Below are 24,656 nucleotides of genomic sequence, written 5' to 3' on the forward strand. Positions count from 1 at the left end.
TAAGGGAAAAAATGATTCTATGGCAGTGGGATAAGGCACGTGAAAAGGCTTGGGATATCTTAACTAGATCTGGAAGTCAAATAGAGAATATGTCGCAGAATGAGTGGCAAAAGAATGTTTCACATTAGGGACAAAAGCCGAGTCAACAAACAGAGCATGGCACCAGAAAACTGTGATCACAGACAGCAGATAAAAGTCCAGGAGAATTACTGCCTTACATTTGTGTTTCTGGGTTTTTGATGAACATGTAGAACATGAGCACAGAGAAGCCAGGACAGAATTATTTGTAGTGATTGAGGCTGTAGTCAGCATTGGAAAAACCTGTCAGTGTACAAGTTGAGGATTATAAATAAGATTGTCATCCTTCGAGAAACAAATGCAAAATGCAACTGAGCATCAGTACTTTGGAGACAGGTATTATCTATAAACTGAGTCTCAAGGATCCCATTATTAAACCTACAGGGAGAGCACAGAGCAGTGAAATGTTATTTTAGATATTCTCATCATACATAGTCTTTGTGATTGACTGATTTTAAATCTTCATTATGTTATTTGTTATCTAGGTGGCATCGGGGAGGTACTGAATCCTATGTGCCTGTTTCCTCGTTACTAAATTGGAGGTTGTAATGGTGAAGTGGTTGTGAGGATTAGATAAAATGATATGAGTATATAAAATATTTAGCAGTATATGTGATACAGATGCTCAGTTAATACTGTTAATATTGTTGTCATTGTTACTATTATCTTAATCTGTTTTTGGCAAAAAAAAAAAAAATGTGTGTGGGAGAGGAATCTATACTTGACATGTGGACAGCTCCTGAAGGTGAAAGATATTGATTGATAAAAAGGAAGAAATAGAGATTGCAAGGAGGAAGAGTACCTAAGCAGGAACCCACCTCTAGCAGCAAGGTAATTTCAGTAGAGGACATTAAGTAGAAAGGTTGAAATGAGAGCTTACCCAAACCCATTTGTAGAATGAATTCTATCTTGTAGAAATTGTCCTAATTCTTAAAATGCATTTATTCCTTCATAGTGCCTCTGGGCATTGGCATTTCTTGTTTTATATATTCTGCAGGAAATTGAACCTCAGTATGGTTGTATCTTGCTTATAAATGAAGGATGTATGCTGGCATGTAGATTAAAAGATCCTGTGACTTCCAGGAGATACAGTGCCAGTGCAATAAATCAAGAGAATCAGCTGACTGGATAACCAGGGGTGAAGTAGTGTATGTGGAAATAAACAATGTAGTGGTTTACTATAGAGGTTTAGAAGCACAGACTTGAAACAAAGCATTTCAGTCTAAAGCCTACCTAAATGTCCATTGAAAGATGAATTGATTAAGAAGATGTTGTATATATACACAATGGGATAATACTCAGCCATAAAAAAGAACAAAATAATGACATTTGCAGCAACATGGATGGAACTAGAGACTCTCATACTGAGTGAAGTAAGTCAGAACGAGAAAGACAAATACCATATGATATCACTTATATCTGGAATCTAATATATGGCACAAATGAACCTTCCCACAGAAAAGAAACTCATGAATTTGGAGAACAGACTTGTGATTGCCAAGGGGGAGGAGGAGGGAGTGGGATGAACTGGGAATCTGGGGTTAATATATGCAAACTATTGCATTTGGAGTAGATAAACAATGATATTCTGCTGTATAGCACTGGGAACTGTATCTAGTCACATCATGCTTATAATGGAGAGTAATGTGAGAAAAAGAATGTGTGTGTGTGTGTGTGTGTGTGTGTGTGTGTGTGTGAGAAACTGGGTCACTCTTCCGTACAGTAGAAAATTGATGGCACACTATAAACCAACAGTAATGGAAAAAATAAAAAGTATTTTTAAAAAAAGAACTGGAGCTTGAAGGTGTGACTGAATTGGTATAATCTCATGTGAAACTTAATGGATACGGATTTGCTTCTTATGGATGAGCAAAGAAAGTGGTTTCTTGAGATGGAATCTACTCCTGGTAAAGATTGTTGAAATGACAACAAAGGATTTAGACTATTACGCAAATGTACAACCTTACCCCAGCTGAAACTGCCCATCATCAAGAAGTCTGCAAATAATAAATGCTGGAAAGGGTGTGGAGAAAAGGGAACTCTCTTACACTGTTGATGGGAATGTACATTGGTGCAACCACTATGGAAAACAGTATAGAGGTTCCTCAAAAAACTGAAAATAGAATTACCATATGATCCAGCAATGCCACTCCTGGGCATCCAGGAAAACCAGAGAAAACTGTAAGTCAAAAGGATATAAGCACCCAATGTTCATTGCAGCACTATTTACAATAACTAAGACATGGAAGCAACCTAAGTATCCATCAGCAGAGGAATGGATAAAGAAAATGTGATACATATTTACAATGGAATGTTACTTAGCCATAAAAAAGAATGAAATAATGTCATTTTCAGGAACAGGAGTGGCCCTAGAAACTGTCATAGTAAATGAAGTTAGTCAGACAGTAAGACAAACATCATTTGCTATCACCTATAGGTAGAATAAAAAAAAAATAAGGAAGGAAATGAACTTTTTTGCAGAACAGAAACAGACTCACAGACTTTGAAAAACTTATAGTTATGGAGGGGAATGGGTTGGAGCACTAGGAGGGATGGACTGGCGGTTTGGGCTTGGCATATGCACACTGAGGTATATGGAATGATTGGCCAATGGGGACTTCTGTATATAGCACAGAGAACTCTACCCAGTATTGTGTGATAATCTATGTGGGAAAAAAATCTGCGAGAGAATGGACAGGTGTATATGTATGGCTGGGTCGCTTTGTTGTACGGCAGAAATTATCACAACCTTGTAAATTAACCATACTTCAATAAAACTTAAAAAAATAGAATAAAAAAAAAGCCTACCTCTAATGTTTGTCACTGCGACCTTTAGGAAGTTACAAAACTCCTCTGAGACTCAGTTTCTTCATCTATAAAACAGTATCTCCAGGAACATTGTAACGATTAGAAGAGTTAATGTATATTTAATATGCAAAGTGCTAGCGAATGCCCATAATACAGTAAATTTTAGCTTAGTTACCAGATTTACTGCTGCTTTTTATAGTGATACTTAACTTCTGAATCTCACAGACAAGTAAATACCTCCAAAATAGTTTTTTTAGGGGGATAAAAATTTTTTTTTAATTTTGATTTTTTATAAGTAAAGACATTTAAAATTGAATAACTCTCATTTATTGTAATCATCATTTCATAGGACAAAGGATATTTTTACACAAAGACCATGGAAAAAGAACATTATCTCAGAATGAACGAACATCCATTAAATTGACAAGCCAGCTTAATAGAAAATTCTGAGGTAGATTGTTTTTATTTTATTTTCCTTATTTTTTTCTCAGACCCATTATACTCTCATCCTAGAACAATAGGAGGCATAACCCAGTGGATCCTTTAACCATACAAGTGATAAGAAAACTCTTCTTTTGTGAAGGTTCAGATTTGGCTCTTCATGTTAGCTTCCATGGCACTTCTGTGGAGGATAGAAGGAACAGCATGGGTAGGGTAGGGTCAGGCTGTCAGCATAAAAGCTTGATAGGTCTCTAGTTGTGATGGAAGGAGGTTGAAACCCAGTTGTATTAGGGGGGATTTAAAAGTGTCTACCTAAAGGAAGCAGAATTTTGCATTTCACTGTGCTCAGAGCAGTGGACCTTATCACTGCCAAAAGAGCTAGAAGCCAGCATTTTGGAAGCCAAACTCCTGAGGAGTATTGGATTGTTTCCTACAGATACCAGATGAGAGACTATTTGGATGAGCTCTAGAACAAACTCAATGTGAGGAAAATGCAAATGTATTTTGGACAGATGCATATAGATCTCTTAGTGGAAGAATGATTTTGTAAAGCATATTTGCTAGGATGTATAACTTCATGAAGAGAGAGGGCCCTCATAGAACATACTAAACTCCTTTCCCAGTGCAACCTATAACTAGCTTGGGGACATTCCAAAGCTGACTTTTAATTGTTTATGTTGAAACAAATGTCTAGGGATCAACTGTTCCAAACACTAAATGATATCACGTTATGCAGAGAATATGGCTTAGTGAATGGAAATTAAAAGCTGGAACAATAAGCTGTTCAAATGACAAAGAAATCAAGTCAGTAGACTGTTGCTTTGTAAACCACACTTTTTTTCTTGCCAAATGTTGAAAAACATAACCCCCAATGTTTTATAAAGCAATTTTTCAAACTTGCTAATTTCATAGTGAAAACAAAGGCATAAGATGATGTTTGCCAACCTCAGTAACCATTAATAGGATTGGTTTACTGCTCTTGCACAATTAAAAAAAATATGTAAAGAGTGAATAGTACATATATGGTAGTGTCAGTCAAACATGAGAGAATAAATCCTTACATCCTATTCAAGTTTGAAGTCGTATCATATAATACATGCTTTAATTCTCTTTCAGGAGTTCCCATAGTGGCTTAGCAGAAACAAATCTCACTAGCATCCATGAGGACACAAGTTCAATCCCTGGCCTTGCACAGTGGGTTAAGGATCTGGCATTGCCATTAGCTGTAGTGTAGGTTGCAAGAGAAGGTTGGATCTGGTGTTGCTCTGGCTGTGGCGTAGGTCCACAGCTATAGCTGTGATTCGACCCCTAGCCTGGGAACCTTCATATCCTGTGGGTATGGCCCTAAGAAAAAGACAAAAAAAAAAAAAAAAAAAAAAAAAGTCCTTCCTAATTCTCTTCCAAAATTATTTGAAACAGGTCATCAAAGTGCCTTTAGGTAGTCTCATCTTACAGGCAGATCAAAACCCTGATAACCATTCATTCAAAAACATGTATTGATTGTCTTCTCTGCTGAGTAGTAACTGAAGAATCATATCAATGAAAAAGCATGGTTTCATCTCTCAGGGATAATCGTAGTCTCAGTCTACATTACTTAACAGAATATATGCAAGAAGACATTAGTTAGGATCAATGCATGACCAGGGAACTACAGGTACAGAGAGGTTAGATAGTTAAGCAGAGTCAGAATAGATGGATGATCAGAAGAGTCTTTTAGGAGATGATGTATAAACTGGTTACTCTATGATAAAGGAAACTGCACATTATGTAATAGATAGTAGGCAAAGAGAAAAGAAAAGCATGGCTCTTTCAGAAAAAAAATGCAGCCATTTTTGCATTCATTGTCAGAAGGCCATATCAGAGGTTTGGTGAGAGAAGAAAAGAATTCATAGGTAGGTGGATCCTGGTTCATGAAGGACTAGGTAACTTGAATTCTATTGTAAAAACAGTAGGTACCTGTTGGCCTTGCCCATTAGTCCCACTTGGACATCAGTCTGGGAAGACTACATTTATACTTGGAAGAAAATGTGAGAAATTTTATTTTTGAGAGGCTTGGTAAAGCTTAGAGAACAGAGGTGTGTGATTTACTTAGATAAGTTCTCAGAAATGCAGCATGAAGCCAGGCTACTAGGAACAATAAATCATTTGCAATGTTTAGAAAAGATGATTTGATATGTGTCTTAGTCCATTTGGGATGCTAGAACAAAAATGCCACAGACTAGCTATTTTATAAACAACAGAAATCTATTTCTTTGAACTCTAGAAGCTGGGAAGTCCAAGAGCAAGGTGTCGGCATGGTCACACTCTGCTGCAGACTCCTTTCCTGGTTCATAAACAAGGCCTTCTTGCTGTGTTCTTGTTGTGGAAGAGGACTAAGGAGTTCTGTGGGGTCTCCTTTATAAGAATACTAATTCCATTCACAAGGGATCTACTCTCAAGATTTAAACACCTCCCAAAGGCCCTACCTCTTGGCACTATCACATCAGATATTCATATTTCAACATATGCTTTATGCAAGGGACACAAATATTCAGACCATAGCAATATGTTATTTTGTTGAATATCCCACTATATCTTATTTAAATAATCCTTTCTAAATGTCAGTAACATAATGCTTTATGGAGCTGGAATTTAGAAAAAGACAGTTAAGGGGAGAACATAACTGTTTTATTTGGGATAATCTGGGCCTGAAAAAGAGAGCAGCTGAAATAAAAGAATGAGACAACAGGGCAAGGGTGACTAAGAACATGCAGGACCTTTGAACCCTAGACATGCTATTGGAGAAGGTAGTTAGGATTAAGATATAAGGTTGCGAAGCATTTCTTGTTTGTTTGTTTTCTTTCAGGCAAAGGAGAGTAGATGGAAGGAAGAGAACAAAACTAGGCCTCAGAAAGATGAGTTTGGAAATCATGTTTAGAATGGGTTGAAAGGCAGAAAAAAAAAAAAGAGAAAGGAAAAGCAATTCAGGAGGCAATTCAAGAATCACAGAGAAAAGTTTTGATGATTCACTTTAGAGAAAAATAAGTGGAATGAGAGAAGAGGAGAAGGTAGGAAAAATACTATGAAGGTAGAATATCTAGGACTTGAAGTTTGGCTAAAGAAAGCATGACCCCCCCAAAAAAAAATTAGATCAGGCATGACTTCCTAATGTTATTGTCAGTTGAAATCAAGAATCTAGAGACTGATCTTGGCATGGAAAGGACGTGATGATGAAAGGATGATGGGTATTCTTTTGAATAAATTGACTTTTAAATGTCACTTGGAAATTGAGAAAAAGAACTCACATGCCAAGAAAGGTCAGATTTCAGATGGGGTGGTATTGGTTATGGTAGACCTATTGAAGGAGGTGAAATAGTTTATCTAAGGGAGAATGGTGACCAAAGTTGGTACTGCAGGCCAGGTAAGGTATGTGTCTGAGGAAAGTCAATGCCAATGGGAAAGAAAGAATGAGATGTAGATATAAAAAAAGACAAATCATTTTCTAACTAGAGCCAGCAGAATGTATTATGTGGTGTTGAGAGATGAAGCCCAATTCCATGAAAATGCACCATTCTTACAGAAAGATCTGTAAGACAAAGGGGTGATTAACTACCTTCTCATAAATTGTATGGCTTGGTGCCATTGAGAATTCTTAATGCTAATCATGATATAATGGTTGATTTTATATAGAGAAGCAAGAAGAAAGGAAAAGTAAAGGGGGGATAAAAGAGAAATAGAAAAGAAATCTAATAGTGCCAGATGAAATTCTTTCCTCCAGGCATGCGAAAGGAAGGTGAAGATTCCTTGATGCCCTTATGGCAGAAAAAGAGTAAAGCTCATTATTTCCACATTTCTAAAGTTGCTCCCAGCTTCCTTATGCTGCTTATATAGCAGCATTAGACTTGCTTAGAAGGCAGATGCATCAGATAGTTTTTAAATCCACAGAAAAGAAAATCATGAACTTGGAGAATAGACTTGTGGTTGCCAAGGGGGAGGGGGGTGGGAGTGGGGTGGTTGGGGAGCTTGGGGTTAATAGATACAAACTGTTGCCTTTGGAATGGATTAGCAATGAGATCCTGCTGTGTAGCACTGGGAAATATGTCTAGTCACTTATGATGGAACATGATAATGTGCGAAAATAGAATGTGTACATGTGTGCGTAACTGGGTCACCATGCTGTACAGTAGGAAAAAAAATTGTATTGGGGAAAGAGCTATTAAAAAATAATAATAAAAGAATGTGACCCCAGGGCCTCCCCTTCACACAGCAGGATTAATAGTGCCTTGAATGTGCTTCTTCAGGATGATTCTGCTCCAGTTCAAGCCGTGCTTCTTCATGCCCAAGCCCTCCTATTACCACTCTGTTTCATACAGGGGGAAACAAATAGTCATGAAAAAAAATGGCGTCCCATTGCGGGACAAGTTCGCCAGAGTTAAAACCAGTCTTTAGGGCTTTCCCTACTTTCTGCTGGTGAGATTCCTGGCCTTAGAATAATATACTGTGCTTTGAGATCATTAACAGAAAAAAGTCCTTCTGTGAAGCCATTGATCACATACCTCTCTGATCAAGACAATAAGAATGACTCCGGGTCATATGAATTACATGTCTTATTTACAAAGTATATATATACTAGGTGTTATTATCCTGAATTAAATTAAACTGTCCTCATTTTTTTAAAAGGAAGTTAAAACTTGGAGACTAAGCTCGGTTTAAACCAGACTCTGACTTCTATAATCTGCCACTCTCTTGCACTGCTTCTCCAGTGGTGAAGCATTTGCTGCTCATAAGGAGAAGACTGAACTTGATGAACCTATATTAATTTTATAAAAGTCCATATTTCTGAGATTTTATTATCTTATAAGCCTTTGTGAACTTTCACTAATATAGTGGCTTAAAGATTTTGATTTCCTTTGGAAGAAGAAGGACCTCCATGGCCCACAGATAGGCAGTTTGGAAGGAGAGGTGATAATTTAATTCTTCCCCTGAGTGTGCTGGAGGCTAAAGAGAGAGAATTCTCACATGATTACAGTGTCTGTGGCTTTCATTTACTGTGCTCTTATACCCACTATCTGCCCACATGCATACTAGCTAGTAGGGATATGTTAGACATATATAATGTGAATTATCAATTATCATGTTAAAATGGTGCAGTAATGCCCACCATTGAATCGCTCCTCCTGCTACCCATGCCATTGTACAGTCCCGAGCCACACTGGTCCTGGACTTGGTTATATGACTTGCTGTAGTCAAAAGACATCAGCAAACAGGGCATAAGCAGAGCATGTAGCAGCATTTGCATTTGGTGCTTGACTCCTTGGAATGTCACCAACCTGTGAGACACCCAGGGTAGGAATAAACTTGCTGGACACAAATGGCCCAGCCTATAACTATCACAGACATCTGAACAATGCCATTTTTAATCGTCTCACCCAGCCAAACTGTTCACAGATTGCTACAGCCGCTTGAGTAACCCGAGCATGCTACTGGGCAGAGCAACAGAATTTTGGGTAAACAACATGGTTTTTGTTTTAAGCTACTATGTTTTAGGGTGACTTGTGAGACACCACTAATATATTGCTACAACTACGTAGTCCTATATGGCTGTCCTGTGTTAACTCCTGTCTGTTTTGTATCTCTTTATTATAGAAAGCTGTTCCACAGTCTCTACAATAGGAACTATGAGCCCCATTGTCAGCAACCTTGAAGTATCAGATATCTGTGATATTTCTTAAAACATAAAATGCAATTGTTTTCATTTTCCCACTACGAATAACCTCTAGTCTATTTCAATTTATTTGCATTATACACAATTCACATTAGTTTGTTATGTCTAACAAAGTGTAGTCAGTGTGATTTCAGGCATGTTTTTTCTGGAATAAATTTCAAGAAAAATGAAAACATTACACTATGCTAATAGATGTTTTTAGTTACAAGGTAGATGATCCAAATGCAAGCAGAAACATCTGTAATTTCCTTTTAGTCAGAAAAACTTGATTCTGCACCATTCAACACTATTTTCTCGGATTTTCCTTATTTGCATGGATTTTTTACTTTATCTCAGAAGAAAACAAAGGCAGTATAGAGGTAGTGACGATAGGACTTATTTGTAAAATATTTCACATTCAATAGATTGTACCAAGACTGCCATAAGAATTATGAACAATATATTTCATGCTAAAAAGGAATAAATTCATATTCTATAATTTGTGGCATATTTGTATCATTTAACTAAATTATCAATACGTGCTATACCTATAAATGACAAAAAGTCAAAGGAAAGCCAAGGAAATTCTCTGTTTACAAACTCCTCACTTGTCAGTAGATGGTATGTATTACTGAAGATTTTCTAAGCATTTGGTTTCCCTCCTTGCAGTCTTATCTTTGTGCAATTATTTATGCATGTGAGTTGTAAGTAGGCTTGAGAAGAAAAAGAAGTGAAGCTCATGTTGCTTCCTTTCACTGTCTTCCCCAGTAGATGCCCAATATTTCTTAGTTAAACGACGATTGAAGAGCAGTAGTATATGCAGGGAATTATTTGGGAATTGAATTTCTCACATGATCTCTGTCACATACCAGTACTTGGTACTTATGGTCACTTTTTCTGATTTTTAAGGGCTTGATTAATTGAAATCACTGATCTCCTAAAAGCCCTAAAAAATGCAACTTAATCAACATATGTTGTATCTATTTCTCTAATTTCTTACATTTACTTCTATCCAGATTTAGTTAAATTGAATTCATATGTTATCACTGTTGATCCCTGAATTGGAAAAAGTTCTTCTTTTTCTCTTACATTAGTATTTCAAGATGAAGTGTGACTATTCAGCCCATATTTGAAACAATAATACTATTCCTGGAGGGATTTATCCAACATCCAGTGAGTGCCTATTATGTGTATGTGGTATGCACAAATAATGTAAGGGCTAGAATCTTATACTCAAGAATAGCTAGTCATTGTAATCTGCTATAACTATACTATAATGGAGAATTGGATGGGGCCGTGCAAATACATTGGAAAGACAGCTATCTGCCACTTCTATAACCAATGATTTGGATAACACAGTTCCCAAAGTCATTCTACCTTAAATAGTCTGAGAAAAATAGAAGCAAAAAGTATTAATTATTTGAAAAAGAAAGCATAAAGCTTGAAAACCAAAGCAATATGTAGTCTGGTGGAGTTCCTGTCGTGGCTCAGTGGAAACAAATATAACTATTATCCATGAGGATGTAGGTTCGATCCTTGGCCCCTCTCAGTGGTATTGCCATGAGCGGTGGTATAGATCGCAGATGCGGCTCAGATCTGGTGTGGCTGTGGCTGTGGTGTAGGCTGGCAGCTACAACTCCGATTCTACCCCTAGCCTAGGTTAGGAACCACAGCTGTTTTATTCACTAGTGTACACCTAGGACTTGGCACCTGGCTTGGCTCACAGTAGGAACTAATGTAATATTTTCTGTTAGAGACAGAATTAATGAGTAGCATATACTGACATTTCCCTATGGATATGGTATTCCATGAAGTGTAACTAGTCTACTCATTTGCTACTATTTTTATTTATAGCTGCTCTTTATAGAAACCTACTATGTCTCAGTCTCTTTATATATAATAATTATAGATAACATTCACAAGTGTATATTGTATGCTATATATTTTAACGTATTTACTACTTACATATTGAAAATATGTGAAGAAGGACCAATATTGCCAAACTTCTCATAACTAGTAAGGATCAGAGATGGGATATAAACTGATGTTTAATATTATACCTACTGCCTTTCTACTAAACCAAAGTTCTTTAATAGACAGAAATAACTTAGTTATTTCACCTATATATTGTTTCAGTAGCCCATAGATGTAAAGCTTATTATCATTTCATATGGGAAATGCTTAAATGATTAGAAGTTAGAAATGAAAAATATAGCTTCCTTGGCTACATGACATAGCACTTAGTCCAAAGACCAAGAATAACTCTTTTTCATAGTGGGTTGAACTAGTAAGTTACCACTGCATCTTACTTTGCAGAGAGTAACCATTTAAGAACACATTTATCTTCATCCATACATGAATTCTCTCATAAGTAAGTTCCTATCTTCATCATTTTTCCTAAATTAACAAATCGAACAAGGAATAAGCTCTTTCCCCTATTCTTTCCCAAACCTGCCTAAAAAGAACATAATATCAGATATGTAAATAATATTTATAGATAAAAATAAATTTGTATTTTCAAATTAGAATGCCCATTAGCCCAAATTTCTGATTTTCCCCTTAGCTCCATTCTATCTGTGAAACAATTGCACCAGTGAAAGCCCTGTTAGATCTTGTGTCCTTAGCTGATAAGAAATGAAGGGAGGGATAAGAGCGTTGAAATGAGAAAGTGGAGAGGCGGGTGAAAGAAGGAAAAATGTGGGACAGGAAAGGTGCTATTTTGAGTCAGACTATGAAAAAGTAGTTTTCAACAAGAATACATTGGTCAGCAGTGCAAAAGATGAGTAATGATTCAATACCAATGAGATATTCAGAGAAATAAATCATCTAACAAGGTTCCTAGTACATAATCATTGTATATGCTGTTTCTTCACTTTGAAATAACTATTCATAAGTTATCTCAAGGTGGTGGAACTCAGATGAATTAGAGTTCAAGAAAAAGAGGCATCCAATGTTTTAGCAATTAGAAGTATAACAGTGATATTAATTTAAAGAAGTTTCACAACCAAGATAGTGGTAGAAGCACAAATGAAGTGGATTGATGAATGAATGAGCAAGAGTTTCCAAAATTTTATGAGCTAGACTTTGAAGTGAATGAACTAGACATAAGCATTGGTTTATTGAAATGTTTTCTTATTTTAAGCTGGAGGAAAACATAAAGAATGAATATGTACACATATTGAGAGTAAAGAGTCAAGGGAAAGGGTGAAGTTAAAGAAAAAGTCTACCTGCACAAACAAAGGCCCAAAGGTAGGATGTGGGATTCAAAGCAGCAACTCCTTGGTTAACTGAAAACAGATGGAAGCTGGACTGGCATCTTCAGCTGCTTTGGGCTTTGTGGAAACAAGAGAAAAGGGAAATTGCCAAGGAAACAGAAAATAAAGTATTTACCCTTAGGGAACTCTACAGGAATTCTACATGATTAAAGTAATAATTTTCCCAGGAAGAAAGATTCAGACCAGTGGTCTACAAATAAGAATGTGCAGATCAGGAGATCATGAAAAATAGAGTATGACTGTTTTTGAAAATGAGAAAAGAAATTTATATATTTGAGATTATTATATCTACAAATTATTTTTACTATGTTGTTTCTTCCTGCTGTGTGCATACATGAAGTTCATAAGTCCTCATACAGATATAACCCAAGGGGTATTTTACTATGACATATTATAATAAAACTCTTAAAAATAAAAACTAAAAAGTGAATTTTGATAGCAGCAAGAAAAAATAAAATTAATCTCATACAAAGGAACCTCCATAAGACTCTCAGTGGTTTTCTCAGCAGAAAGCTTGCAGCTCAGGAGAGTGGGATGATGTATTCAATGTGCTGAAAGAAAAAGAAACAAAAAAGCTAGCAAAAATACTTAAACCCAGATAGCTGTCTTTCAGAAATGAAGGAGAGAAAAAGACGTTCCCAGATAGGAGTTCCTGTTGTGGTGCAGTGGTTAATGAATCCTACAAAGAACCATGAGGTTACGGGTTTGATCCCTGGCCTTGCTTAGTGGGTTAAGGATCTGGCGTTGCCGTGAGCTGTGGTGTAGGTTGCAGACGTGGCTCAGATCCCGCGTTGCTGTGACTCTGGAGTAGGCCGGTGGCTACAGCTCCAGCTGGACCCCTAGCCTAGGAACCTCCATATGCTGTGGGAGTGCTTCCACAAAAGGCAAAAAGACAGGAAAAAAAAAAAAAAAAAGACTTTCCCAGATAAACAAAAGTAGGAGTTCATCACCACTAAGCCTACTTTACAAAATATTGAGAGTGTATCTTCAAGTTTCAATGAATGGACACTAATTAGTGGCATGGAAATATAAAACTCACTGGTAGAAGTATGCATATTGTCAGATTCAGAATACTCTGACATGTAATAGTGTGTTAAATCATTTAAGTCTAATATACAGTGTAAAAGACAAAGTGTTAAAAATAACTCTAGCTACTATAATATGTAAATAAATACAGAATAGAAAAAGATGAAAATTGCAGAGTCTAAGAGACAAAGAAAGGCATTATATGATAAAATGGTCAATTCATCAACAGTATATAACTGTTGTAAATATATATGCATCAAATATCAAGTAACCAAATTTGTTAAGTAAATATTAACATTTGAAAGAAGTAGTTAGTGATGTTGATAATATTATAACACTTCAGCACCCCTGCTTTCAATAAGGGATAGATCATGCAAACAGAAAATCAATAAAATCAGAAATATTGAACTTAAGCTATACTTTATACCAAATGTGTCTAACAGAAATATACAGAACAATTCACCAAACATCATCAGAATACACATTCTTCTCAAGCAAAACAAAAAAGCAAGTCTTAACACACTTTAAAAGATTGAAATCATATAAAACATCTTTTTTTAAAAATTATTGAAATATATTTGATTTACACTGTTGTGTTAATTTTTGCTGTACAGCACAGTGATTGTTATACATCTATATATATACATATTTGTCACATTCTTTTCCATTAAAGTTTATCACAAGACATTGAATATAATTTCCTCTCTTATACAAGAGGACATTGATATTTATCCATTCAATATATAATAATTTGCATCTACTAAACCCAAACTCCCAATCCATCCCTCCCCACCCTTCTCCCCCTTGGCAACCACAAGTTGGTTCTCTATATATGTCAGTCTGTTTCTGTTTTGTAAATAGGTTCATTTGTGTCCTATTTTAGATTCCACATATAAGTGATATCATACGGTATTTGTCTTTCTCTTTCTGACTTTACTTAGCATGAGAATCTCTAGTTCTACCTGAGTTGCTGCAAATGGTATTATTTCATTCTTTTTGTGGCTGAGTAGTATTCCATTGTATATGTGTCCACATCTTCTTAAACCATTCATCTGTCAATAGGCATTCAGGTTGTTTCGATGTCTTGGCTATTGTGAATAGTGCTGCAGTGAACTTAGGGTTGCTTGTGTTTCTTTGAATTATAGTTTTGTCTGGATGTATACCCAGGAATGGGATTATTGGATCATACAGTAACACTATTTCTAGTTTTTTGAGGAACTGCCACACCGTTTTCCATGACGGCTACACCAATTTACATTTCCACCATCAGTATAGGAGGGTTCCCTTTTCTCCACACACTGTTTAGTGTTTGTAATTTGTAGACACTTTAATGATGGCCATCTGACTGGTATGAAGTGGTACGTCCTTATAGTTTTGATTTGCATTTCTCTAATAATTAGCAATGTTGAGCATCTTTTCATGTGTCTATTGGCAGTCTGTATATTTTCTTTGGAAAAATGTGTATTTAGGTCTTCTGCCCATTTTTTAATTGGGTTGTTTGTTTTTTTTGTTGAGTTGTATGAGCTTCATATCAAACATTTTCTTTTTGACCACAATGTCAATAACATGAGGAAAGATGAAATATTTACAAACACACTCTTAAACAGTCAGTGGTTCAAAAAAGAGATTAAAAATAGCTTGAGGCCAATGAAAAGAGAAATACAATATACCAAAACTTTAAAAAAGCTAGACACAGGTCACCTTTGCATAGCACTAGGAAAATATGTCATGATGTACTGAGCATTATACTAACAAAACCAAAGAGACTTTACTATGGGAAATGTTATAAAATGTATGACTTTAAATAAACCAAAATATCCTACCCTCCCACCCACAAATCTATGTGTATAATATTATGTATTCATATAGTCATCTATGTTATAAAATATAGAATAACAGTATACCAAACTGTATATCTATATTATATATAATTTACACTTTGTATTTATACATTAATATATAAATATAATATGTATATGTATAATTCATATGGAAATATTTTATACTTATAACATATACAGTATGTCCAAATCATCTGTGTATTGATATTTATAAATTACTATTCTATAATTAATTATAAAATATATAACTGTATTATTAAATAATTACATTTCTATTATATTCATATACCATACATATTATATATACATATATTTTTTGAGACAATCAATATTCTCATCACAGGACTTTGAGTTTAGATACAAACACAAAAGGGTGAAAAAATTAACATATATTTTCTTCTAAAAAAACAAGAACACAACATTAATTGTAGTTCCCAAATGTTAGTTCCATAAGAAAAAAAAAAAAAAAAAGCTCATGTAAAAACAATCATTGATATAAATCAAAAAGCATTTACAATAGTGCAACTACAGACATAATTCTTCTTTAATCCAGGTAAGAGTTAAAAATCCTTGAAAATGAGGTATACTTGAATAATTCATTCTTTTTTAATATTTTCATCATGATTATAACAGAAGATTGGATATAATTCCCTGTGCTATATAGTAGGCCTTATTGTCTATCCATTGTAAATATTAGTTTACATATATTAACCCCAACCGCTAGTCCATCCCACTCCCTCTCCACTCTCCCTTGGCAACCACAAATATGTTCTCCATGTCTTTGAATCTGTTTCTGTTTTGTAGATAGGTTCATTTGTGTCATACTTTAGATTCTGCATATAAGTGATATCATACAGTACTTATCCTTCTCTTTTTGACTGACTTCACTTAGTATGCGAATCTCTAGTTGCATCCATGTTGCTGAAAATGGCATTATTTTGTTCTTTTTTATGGCTGAGTAGTATTCCATTGTATATATACCACATCTTCTTCATCCATTCATCTGTCAATGGACATTTAGGTTATTTCCACATCTTGGCTTTTGTGAATAGTGCTGCTATGAACAAGGGGTGCATGTATCATTCTGAATTATAGTTTTGTCTGGATACATGAACAGGAGTGGGATTGCTTGGTCATATGGAACTTCTAATTTTAGCTTTTTGAGGAACGTATGTACTGTTTTCCATAGTGGTTGTACCAATTTACATTCCTATCTATAGAGTAGGAGGGTTCCCTTTTTTCTATACACTTTTCCTGCATTGTTATTATAGTCTTATTAATGATAGCCATGCTGACTAGTGTGAGGTAGTATCTCACTGTAGTTTTGATTTGCATTTTTCTAATAATTAGTAATGTTGAGCTCATTTTCATGTGCCTATTGGCCATCCATATGTCTTCTTTGGAGAAATGTCTATTTAGATCTTCTGCCCATTTTTAGATTGGGTTGTTTGTTTATTTGGTGTTGTTGAGTTGTATGAATTGTTTGTATATTTTGGAGACTAAGCCTTTGCCTGTTTATTGTTTTGTAGCTATATTCTCCCATTCCATAGACTGTCTTTTTTTTAATGGTTTCCTTTGCTGTGAAAAAGCTTATAAATTTGATTAAGTCCTATTGCCTATTGGTTTCTTTTTGTTTTTATTTCTTTTCTTTTCTTTCTTTCTTTTTTTTTTTTAGAGATGTCCCATGGCATATGGAAGTTCCCAGGCTAGGGTTCTAATCAGAGCTGTTGCTGCCAGCCTACACCAGAGTCACAGCAATGCCAGATCCAAACTCTGTCTGCAACCTACACCACAGCTCACGGCAATGTGGATCCTTAACCAACTGAGCAAGGCCAAGGATTGAACCTGCAACCTCATGGTTCCTAGTCAGAATCGTTTCCACTGTGCCATGATGGGAACTCCATATTTTGTTTGTTTGTTTGTTTCTATCACCTTGGAAGACTGACCTAAAAAAACATTTGTGTGGTTTATATCAGTGAATGCTTTGCCTATGTTTTCTTCTAGGAGTTTTATGTTGTAATATTTTAAGTCTGTAAGTCATTTTGAGTTTATTTTTGTTCATGGTGTGAGAGTATGTTCTAGCTTCACTGATTTATATGTAACTGTCCAGTTTTCTTAGCACCACTTTCTGAGGATACCATCTTGTTCCAATTTTATATTCTTGCCTCCTTTGTTGAAGATTAATTGACTGTAGGTGCCTGGGTTTATTTCTGGGATCTCTGTTCTGTTCCATTGATCCAGATGTTTGTTTTCATATCAGTACCACACTGTTTTGATTACTGTAGCTTTGTAATATTGTCTGAAGTCTGGGAGAGTTATGCCTCCAGCTTTTTTTTTTTTTTCCATATGAATTTTTAGATTATTTTTTTCTATTTCTGTGAAAAATATCCTGGATAATTTGATAAAGATTGTATTAAATTTGTAGATTTCTTTGGGTAGTATGGCCATTTAAACAATATTAATTCTTCTAATCTTGGAAAATGGAATGTTTTTCTGTTCCTTTGAATCCTCTTTAATTTCCTTTATTAATGTTTTATACTCCTTAGTGTATAAGTCCTTCACTTCCTTGTGGATACTAAAATATTTCAAAAAGGTGGGTAGTTTATGACTGAGAGAAAAAAAAAGGAAAATGTGCATTATTTTGCTGTTAGATAAGGTCGGACCCAGTTATTATTTTTGCTAGCATCCTTGCTTTATAGAGCAGAAACCTAAAACCTTTGAAATAGTCAAAGTTCACCCAGCTAGTTATTGTCAGATGTAGGGCCTGAACTCAGGTCTTCTGATTCCTTGATATCAGGATGCCCTGATGTCTGTTAAGGACAGATTAATGAGGTTCTATTTATCTCAGAACCTGGACTTAACTTTCTAGGAAAGGAAAGCAGGTTAATGAGAAAAACTAAATTGAATCAAATGCTGGAGTAACCACATATTAAACAAATACCTGGAACTATTGTTTTAAATATATGTAATATTTAACTGTTCTGGAAAATGTGATATATATTCCATTTCACCTGTATACAAGTGCTATTCTCCCTATATCATTTCTCAAAAGAGAAGATGAAGATTTAGTTAATCATCTATAAATTATTTTAAAATTATAGAGCTTAAAGATTAAACAGTATAAAAAATACCTGTTGCGTGTGTGTGAGAGAGAGAGAGAGAGAGAGAGAGAGAGAGAGAGAGAAAGAGCTTGCCCTACATCCATTCCTCCTTTTGGAAGGATCATTTATTTTTTCCCAAGGGGAATTACCTCTATCCTATTATGGCCATATGATACAAGTCTGGCCAGAACATTCTATATATATTTACTTTTGATTATAATATTGCCTTCAAATTGGATAACTGAACCCTAATCAGTCTTATCAGAGTAAATTCCAGAACTTATGCAGGGGGTACTGGGGAAAGTAACAAAATGTCTTTCTTCTAGGGTTGCTAAATCTTGAGGATTTTGTATTTTGCAGTGGCTTTTTTTTTTCTTCTCCTCACAATGACAACCTGCCTGTGGCTGAAGCTAACATTCAGGGAAGACAAGAGATGAAGAAAGAGACTGTATTTGGAAGATAATCCTTTAGCCATGCCTAAAAATAGGTAGACTTATACCTTTCAGTAATGAAAACTGAGAAATTCTCTCTGATACTTGGCTGGTTTGACACTGGATTCTATTATTTGGAAATCAGAGACTCCTGAAAAACTAGGCAAATTGAATCCAGTGATTAACAGGGAAGTATAATCACTGAATTCCCTTTTATAATGCAGTTATACCTGTAATCCCAGGACCCCTATTAGGGTAGTGTTAGATGCCTGAGACAGCATAGCACATAATTATAGTCCCTGTTTCATGCATCGCAATCTTAGAACTTTAGATTTTTGTTTTTTTCTTTAGTATTTCAGTTTTTCCCACTCTGATGATATCTGCAGTTTTGAAATTAGTTTCCTCCAATTTGTATGGCACAATTGGGATTGCTTTTTGATATTGGCATTATTATTGTTTATTTGTTTGTTTGTTTTAGAACATTTTTCCTCTTTGATTATAAGTTCCTTTTTAAGTTAGTTATTGAAGCTTTGCAGATGCCCTCTAAAATCCTATGTAGTTTAACCAGAGTTGTTAATTGGGAGTATTACAGCTTGAAAATCCTGAAGCACACCAAAAGACTTCAGTTGTAGGCTGAAAGGCCTATTCTTTTCTAATTCATTTTGGAAACTTTATAAGGTCATGTGACCTACAGGATCACAAAACCTGGACTTCTCATATGGTGTATTTTATATTTTCGACTTAATCTATTGATCACTTACTATATTTGCTTACTTGGACCCTGTGCAGTTCCATGGATTATTGGGTTTAATTGTTCTTGGGACCTTGAACTTCAGGGAAGGGAGCAAATCAAGAAATCTGATGATAGCAATTGAACTCTTTAAAGATACGTACTCTGTCTTCTCATCTTTCACCAATCCTGCCCTCTCCCCAACAAAATGCCTACTATAATTTCTTTAATTTAGTAGCGATTCAGTAAATGAATTTTTTTCAGTCAAGTTACACATATATTTTGTGGAGCTGAGAGATAAATGTTTATTTTGGAAAAAAGCATGCAAATAAATAAGAAACTCCTCTTGGCCAGTGTTCATAACATTCCATATTCTTGTGATACCTTGTAGATTTCAAAGCCTTTTTTTGTAATTTACATCATTTTATCACTACAAAGACTCCATATGAAGCCAGCTTAAGGGGACTCAAACTAGAGGTTAAGTGATTCTAAAGTCCTGAAAAAGTATGCATTGAGATAAAGAGCCTGAAACACTGTTTTAAAATATTGGCTGAAATATTTTTTATATAGCGTTCTGCACCTGTCCCAAATTTCTTAACAGAATCCCTTTGGCTTCTTTATTAATTTTTCATCAGTTATTTAGAATTTATACTAAAAAGGATTTTGACTTCCAAACTTAAATGGCAAGGGATTTTTTGGAAATGAATTCTTTTCCTACAACTACTTCACTTCACATTATTTAAATGGGGATCTATATCCAAAGGAGTACTTTCCTCTAGGTCATAAGGACAGATGTAATTATATAATTTTCTCTTTATTTCATAACATTTGCATAGAATGCTAATCATTAAATCATCTCCGAAAAGCACCACTTTCCATTTTTACCTCATGTTTGAATGTGAAATATCGTGATTGATGTCAATGAGTTTTTAATGAGTTCTTTGCCTGAGCAAAAAAGACCAACACAAAAGTAGTTTTCCATTTGGGAATTTATGTATCTCTGAAAACACTTTGCTCTGGGATTACATGACTTGGTGCCAGTGAGTTTGGATCCAGTAGACAGTCTTGGCTGGACATAATACAGTGATCATTTAGTTTCCATGCAGCTCCAAATCCATTTATGTGTCCCCTTTTTTGATGGTATCACAATAAATTTGAAAGACATATGTGATGAACTCATGAAAGCCCTTCATCTATCCAAATTGTTAATATTTTGCCTCATTTGGGGAAGGATTATTTTTCATGAGCTCCATTATTGAGATATGTAAGTACAGACTCCTAGGAGAGGGTGAACTGAAGTCTTCTCAGCCCAAGAAAAGAGGCTTATTGTCTGTCTGCATATGATGAGATTTCAACCCAAAAGAAAACTGAGCTGGGTGGAATCATCAACACTGTAACCTCAAACCCAATATACTGAAAAGGACAGCTGTGCTGACAAGGAGACAAGAATGGAGCAGAAATGTGTTTGTTGACTCAGCAGTCCCAGCTGTGCAAGGTGACATCTGATCCAAGCATCTGTCTGCAGCATATTACACAGTGCCCACAGAAAACCAAAAAAAGGATGCAAATTATTTCAAAAAGGCAGCAGGTGTTGCTTCTCACTTGCAAAAATCATCAGGAAGTTTTATTTAAATTCATATGCCAACATGGACAAAATTTTTCTCCTAATAGGCAGTCACTTTACAATGAATCAGAGTAGCTCAAGCTGAAATTTTCCTGGGATTCAATATTTGATATTGCCTACAGACTTCTGAGAATTTGTGTAAGATTATGTTAACAAAGAATATTGCATTTTTTGTGTATCGCAGCATCAAATTCTTCTGGTATGTTATTCAATAATCTGAAAAGAGTAAGTAAAATTTTATGGTTTTATAGTATAAAGATATGTGGTGATTAAGATATGTACTATCACATAGATTCATATTTTCCCTCTTGAGTTATGAATTAAATGTTAGTTAAAATATGTGAATGTGAAAAATAAACTGTGAGGAATTTAAAGAGTATAGGACCTACTTCTTCAACGTAAAAGAGTATAGAAATTACTAGGAATATATTTGGATTTCTAATAAAATTTTATTTTCATGTTCCTGTGGTAAATTACATCCTTGGACCCAATTCTGCTGTTGAGGAGGGTTCTCAACATAAACAGCAAGTGATTCTCAGGACACCAGCAGGGTGTTCAAGAATTTAACTCAATTCTGGCAGTATCCATCCAGAGATAGTACCAGAATCTACAGGTTCAGGGTTCAGCCCACGAGACTGTCCCCCACCCTAGCTTCACTTCCTTGTCATGAGTTCAGGTTATTACCTGTGTGTAGTCTGACTAGAAGACTGCAAATCAGAGGTTCCAAAGAGCCCTCCAACTCAGGTTGCTAATGCCAAGCCCAGGTTGTTAATCACCTGTACTTATGACCAACTGGCTATAAATCAGAGGTTCCCACAACCTGTCCCTTAAGTTTGATTAATTTGTTGTCTCATGGAAGTCAGAGAGAGAGATGACTTGTTTAGTCTAAAAGGATACCTGCTGTATAGCACAGGGAACTTGTGATGGAACATGATGGAGGATAATGTGAGAAAAAGAACATATTTTTGTGTGTGTGTGTGTATATATGTATGACTGGGTCACTTTGCTGTACAGTAGAAATTGACAGAACACTGTAGATCAACTATAATGGAAAAAATAAAAATCGTTAAAAAATGCCAAAAAATGAAAAAATAATAAAAGGATACAACTTAGAAGAGCTGGGCAGAGACATGCGTAGAGCAAGGTGTGGGGGAAGGTGCAGAGCACCTATGTTCTCTCTGAGCCATTCTCCCCCAATCTCCACGTGTCCATGAACCTGGAAACTCTCCCCACACCCTCATTTTGGGTTTTTATGGGGGCCTTATTACATAGACATGATTAAATCCTTGGTCACTGGAGATAGATTTAACCCCCAGCCCTTCTCCCCTCCCTAGAAATTGGGGTGTGGGACTAAAAGTCCTATCTCTGTAGTCATTGCTGGTTTCCCTGGCAATCAATCCCATCCTTAGATGTGCTCCAAAAGTCACCCCATTAACATAAACTCAGTTGTGGAAAGGATTATTTATGAATAACAAAATATCTATTTCATTTTATGGCTCTGAAGCAGATTTTAGAAACAGAGAATCAGGACAAATATTATGACAAAAGATATTTCTGTTGCCCTCATCACTTAAAATTCTAAGAGTTTTGAGAGCTGTGAGCCAGAAACTGTGGAAGAAGACCAAATATGTATTTCTTATAAATCACAATATCACATCTGGTCATACGGATTTTCAATTCAGGCCTTCATTTAAACAGCAATTTCATGTCTCTTATCACAAGCTTTAATAGCCTTAAATTCTTTTTGAAAATAGTCTGAGTAAAAACAACGAAATTTGAAATCATAATGTCAATGCTTTAGCTATATCAAAGAGCACAGTAAAATACATACTGACTGAAATTGCTGCCCTGCTTAATTGATTATTTCTGGCTAGCTGACAATTAAGGTAAAACTATTTGCTACAAGTTAGACAGTGTGCACAGAATGTTAGTGAAAATTCTTACTTTAACATAGCACTCAAGAACAGAGGTCTTAAAACAAGATCCTTGCATAAAAATCAGATTCATGAATTTGAATAAAGATATTTTTATGTTTATTTTTACTAATCTTTAATTAATATTTAGAATTTCCTTCCATTAATACAGTAACACCTACAATTGTATGAGCAGTGTTATGATTCTATCCTCAATAGAAATCAGATAAATTTTCATATTGTAGCCAAAAATGTAGCCTCTGTACACCAGCACCAGTTAAGTCTCAGACAGAGTTTGAGGAAGAGAAAGAACAATTTTGTTGCTTTGCCAGGCAAAGGAGAACACAGTAGGCTAATGACTCAGAGCTCTGTCTCTTGAGAGGGATAGCAAGGGGTTTTATAGGTTTAACTCAGAAGACAGGGTTATTGATTAAGGTATCTATTATTCTTCATCCATAGATCATTTCAGAGTCATGAAATCTGGCGTCGGTCAGTCTGGTGATGGTTTCTAGTTGTCTTCGGGGTAATTGTCCCTGGACCTTTTCTCTGGAATGAAGATTGCTTATAGGGAAGGGTTATTAGGGAGTGTTTCAATAATAAAAGAAAATGCTAGGTGCAATATAACTCTAACTAGAAAGCAGCAATTAGTAAAAGAAAGCAATTAATCAAGCAAGAGATCATTTGTGAAAACCTAGACTCCAGGTGCAGAATAACTGCAACTAGAAAGTGAACATTAGTAATAAGTTAGTGGGCCAAGGCAGGACGTAACATAATGGAGACTGTTTTAACTAGTTTTTAACTATAACAGTATTTCCTAATCAATAACCCTTAAGTTAAACTTTTGAGACTGAGGGGAGGCCTAGAAGGCCAAGGGAAAGGCCTTTTACTTCAAAACAAAGACTTAGGGTCAGGTACATGGTTTCAGTATCAAAAATGTTTTTTTGCAGCAGACACCTCAAAGTGTCTTTTATACATCTTGGCTTTGAAATTAGCATTTATTCCATTGCTAGGTCTTATTATTTAAGGTATTTTTATAACTTCTGAAAGGGTTCTGCACCCATTTTCTAACATTCGAGGGACGTTTCTGCACCACCAAAATTTTTGGCACTGACTGGGTGACCTACAATTAAACTAAATTCTGCCACTATTTATCAGGTGAAGGGCTCAGCCCCTGCAAGAGAGCCCTCCAATTCAGATGATAACAACATGCCAAGGTTGTTTTATCTATACTTCCAACTAACTGGCTATAAATCAGAGGTTCCCATAATCCCCTCCTCAGGTTTGATTAGTTTTCTAGATCATCTCACAAAAGTCAGAGAAACATTTTGCTTGCTAGATTACCAGTTTATTTTTATTTATTTTTTGGGGTTTTTTAGGGCTGCACCCACTGCATATGGAATTTCCCCGGCTAGGGGTCCCATCAGAGCTGCAGCTGCCAGCCTATGCCATAGCCATAGCCACCTAGGGTCCTTAACCCACTGAGCGAGGCCAGAGATCCAGCCCGCATCCTCATGGATACTAGTTGGGTTTGTTAAACCCTCAGCCATAACAGGAACTCCTAGATTACCAATTTATTAAAAAGACTACAAATCACAGCCAAAATGAAGAGATATACAGGACAAGTTCCTAAAAAAAGAAGTTTCTGTCCCCATGGAGTTTGGGACCCATGCAGTGCAACACGGAATTGTTCTGTTTCCTCAGCCTG

The sequence above is a fragment of the Sus scrofa genome, chromosome 2 (genome assembly GCF_000003025.6).
Source record: "Sus scrofa isolate TJ Tabasco breed Duroc chromosome 2, Sscrofa11.1, whole genome shotgun sequence".
Lineage (NCBI taxonomy): Eukaryota > Metazoa > Chordata > Mammalia > Artiodactyla > Suidae > Sus > Sus scrofa.